Raw genomic sequence first — 4,228 nt, 5'->3', positions numbered from 1 at the left:
AGTATGGAGTCAATAAAAAAGAGTTACAAAATCTGGAAACGCACTTAAAACATGTTAAAAACTTGACAGGAAGCCACGAGAATATATTATAGAGAATTTCTTGAGGCATTGAAGATTTTTTTTTAGGTTAGTCTTCATCTTCTTCATTCTTCATATTCTACTTTTATACTCGAGTTTATTGAAACTGTAGGCACAACCATGCTTTATATATATATATATTGGTGTTTGACATACCTGTAGGGTCGTTTGGTGCACTGTATAGGGTGGGATATCCCATCACTAATTTTGGGATTAATTTTGTATATATGTTTGGTAGAAGGAATAAATTTATCCCGGATTAATTTATACCTTCTACCAAACAGCAGTATAAAATGAGGTCCTAATTTAATGGTGGGATATCCCACCTTATCCTATTAACCTTGGGATTATTTTATCCCACCTCTCAGATGGGATAAATTAGTCCCATGATTACAATCCTGGGATTATAATCCAGGGATAATTCAGTCCACATACCAAACGACCTATTCATGCGAGAGCTTGGCGTAATTATGTAACATCCCGTAAATCCGAGATAGGTGTGAATGTATGAATCTAGTATAAAGGTGATATTTTAGCTATAAGAATCCATTCGGGATGAACTCGGGTGATAAAAATGTTTTGAAGTCAAACCAAAAGTGAAGTTCTTAAGGCCTTCTAAATTAAGTCCGAGACCTGTCGTACTTATGACCATTTTTGCGGTATTTGCGTCAGTAATTTGAGAAAACTCAAAACATGAAAGTTGTAGGCCTTTGAAATACCTTTCCAACCATATATTATGGAGCTCAAACAGATATGTGTGCTATAAGTTATGACCGTTTTACTAGACGCTGCGCAGTCTGCGCGAAGTGCCCTTCAGGTGCGCGATCGCGCACCAGAGGTAGTGTTACTGCCTTCGCTGCGTGATCACCTGCGTGAAGTGGGCCTCCAGCTGTGCTTCCGCGCACCGAACACGACCTGTTAAAAGCCCAACTTCGTTATATTCATTCCCACTTCGTTTTAAACCATTTTTTCTAAAGAAAAGAACCCTAAAGAAGTCTCTCAAGCCCTAAGGATGAAGTTCTTTTCCTCCAAACCATTTCAAGGCATTAAGGTAAGCGTATTCCAAGCCTTCTAAGTCAATTCCAACGTACGTTCATGATCATTAAGCAAGAACTCATCATTCTTAACATAGGGTTTTCAAGAAACCCATCTCAAGGTTCATGATTCAAGATTTTGGAAATCTTCTTCCAAGTTCAAGTCTTTAATTCAAGTTTTGAAGCATTACCAGGTATGTAGAGTTACTATCTACGTGTGGGAACATCATTGTTCTTCCCCACGCCTCATAATCCATAAATTATGATTCTTTACGAAAACTAGGGTTTCTATACCATGTTTATGATAACCCTAGGTCCATGTCCATGATTATATTATGTATGAATTGTTATAATTCCATCATTGAGTTATTAATATTTCTTTATGATTATTAAGAATCTGTTCGTAATCTATGAAAAACCCATATATCTTATTTCATGGGTTCATGCATGCTAGTTTATGATATATTATGCTAAATTCAAGAAAATACTATACATGTTTTACAAGTTCATTCAAGCAAGCTATAATTCATGATATCCATGTACAAGCAAGTTATATTCATGAAAACCATGGGCAGCAAGTGCCACTGATTTTACATGTTCAAGTTTTTGGGAGTTGCTTTAATTACCGAGGAAGGCTTCGATAGCTCGAAACTACGTAGCCACCGTAGGATGAGGATCGCTCCACCTATGTCCCGACGATCTCTCATAATGACCGGATCCTTTCATATTTTATTAAATCTCATGTTCCCTGGCAAGGACTGAGTGTTCAGCTGGCGGGACGCATGCACCAGATCATGGATCGGTTATACGTTATTGCTCTCCCTACTTATGATATTTTTACCATGTTATATATATGTATGTATTCATGTTCATGACCAGGTTTCAGTTTCACTTTCAGTTCTTATCATTATTATTTTATGTCCCATGTTATTTCATTTAGTTGCTTTACATACCAGTACATTCAATGTGCTGACGTCCCCTTTCTATTGCCCGGGGGCCTGCATTTCACGATGCAGGTACTAATTTACAGGACGACGTATGTGCTCAGTAAGACAGCATTCGTATCAGCTTATTGGTGAGCCCCATCTCATTCGGGGTTTAGTCAACTCTTAGTTTTATAATTAGTTATGCATCTAAGGTATGCTGGGGGCCTTGTCCCAGCAAGCATGTTTTCCGGTCAGACTCATGATAGAGGTTTCATAGACTAGACAAGTCGCTTATGTTATGTCAGACTTTCGGAGTCGTATAGCCATTCTTGGCTCATTCATGTTATTTTCGCACTCATGTTTAAACAAGTATTTTTATTAAGTATTATGACTTGTTACGTTTTATAAAGACTCATCATGCATTCACGTTATATTCCGCTCATGTTATGCCTCATGATGATTCAGCAAGCCATGTGGTTCGCTCGGTCACATGCAGTAAGGCACCGAGTGCCGTGTTTCGCCCAGGCCATGGTTCGGGGCGTGACAAAGCTTGGTATTAGAGCCTAGGTTCAAGTGTCTTAGGAAGTCTATGAAACCGTGTCGAGTGGGGTCACTTTTATATTTGTGTGTGCGCCACACATATAAACAGTTGATCACCAAGACATTTAAGATTGTCTCACTTCTTTCAACTCTAGATCGTGCAATAGAGCTGTGTTCTCAGAAATCACTCGAACTCATGTGTTGTTTCCCATTCCACCGAATACGCCTAGTCTCAATGGATGAGGAAGATGTAAAGCTAGTCGTTATTGATGTGTTGCTTTCCGATTCGAGGCATCGAAATTATTCTAACTCGTGCCATGAAGCTTAGAGCGCAAGTAACATTTCTCTTTCCATCGAATTCTAAACGTATCGAATGCGTAAGCGGCGAGAAGGAAAATTCGAGACCCAAGACTTACTAAATAGTGCATGTGTGTTTATCGTGATAATACCCTTTAAAAAACAAGTTTCGGCATGGTAGTACACGTAGGTTATATACCTTATAGAATAAGTTTATTTGGTTTCTCTGACCATGGAGCTACAGTATAAGGATGATAGTTCAGATTTAAGACTCTACAGAGTAACATGTTATGAAATTAGCTGCAGCAATCATAAATTGTCCACGGTAGTTTTGAGCGTGAAATAGCCTAAGAGCCAACCAGGATATATATATATATATATATATATATATATATATATATATATATATAGGATATATATATATATTTTTGCCATATATCTATGTACATGACTAGGAAGGACCGATGCGATAAGAAAACCACGAGCGTACGATATTGAATTTTTTTTGTAGGGTTAGTTTTAAATTATTTAAGCTTATTCGATCGTAACCTAGAGAGTATGACTAAAATGTCAAATTTCACAAATCATCAAGATTTCTTTTTCTTTATCTTTCTCTTTTGTTGTTTATTTTGAGATGACTTCGGGTTCGGATCTTATTGTATACTGTTCTTTTTTGTTTATTTGATTTGGATGTTGGATATTATTGTTTGTGTTGGAATCTGTCTATGGTATTTATAGGCCTAAATGGCTTTTGTGATTACTGTTTATGGTATTTAGAGATTTAAAGAGTTGGAAAAGACATAAGGCCACTTACCATTTACACACCCCTCAAGAAAATTTTAACTTTTAGGTAAAAATATGTAATTTGACTAAAATGTCCCTAATTAAATAAGTACATATTGAGATTTGATCACTTAACACTTAATAAGAGATTCTTTCTTAATTTGATAAGTGGACACTCTTTTTTAACCAAAAAAAAAAAAGAAAAAAAGTCTAAGTGGACTCTCTTTTGAATCGAAGAGAGTAGGAATTTTCTACGTTTTTAACTTGGAAAATAATGAGGCTATAGTAATCCAGTGCTGCAGTACAGGGTTGAAACTATTCATTCTTGACAACAAAGATGGCGCACCACGTATTTTTTTCTTTTTCTTGTAGAAGTCAAAATCAGTTGCCCTACATTCAAACTTTGTGTACAACATGTTTAATTTGAAAGAATTATTTTTAATATTTAATTTGAAAGAATTATTTTTAATACTAGATGGCCTATGCCCGTGTTGCGCACGGGCCCAACACTTAGACATAAGATATCTATATATATGTATATGTAGATAATATATATATATATATATATAT

This window comes from Lycium ferocissimum, chromosome 8, assembly GCF_029784015.1.
Source record: "Lycium ferocissimum isolate CSIRO_LF1 chromosome 8, AGI_CSIRO_Lferr_CH_V1, whole genome shotgun sequence".
NCBI classification, from domain to species: Eukaryota; Viridiplantae; Streptophyta; class Magnoliopsida; order Solanales; family Solanaceae; genus Lycium; species Lycium ferocissimum.
The sequence above is the reverse complement of the archived record's forward strand: the minus strand, read 5'-3'. Positions refer to the sequence as shown.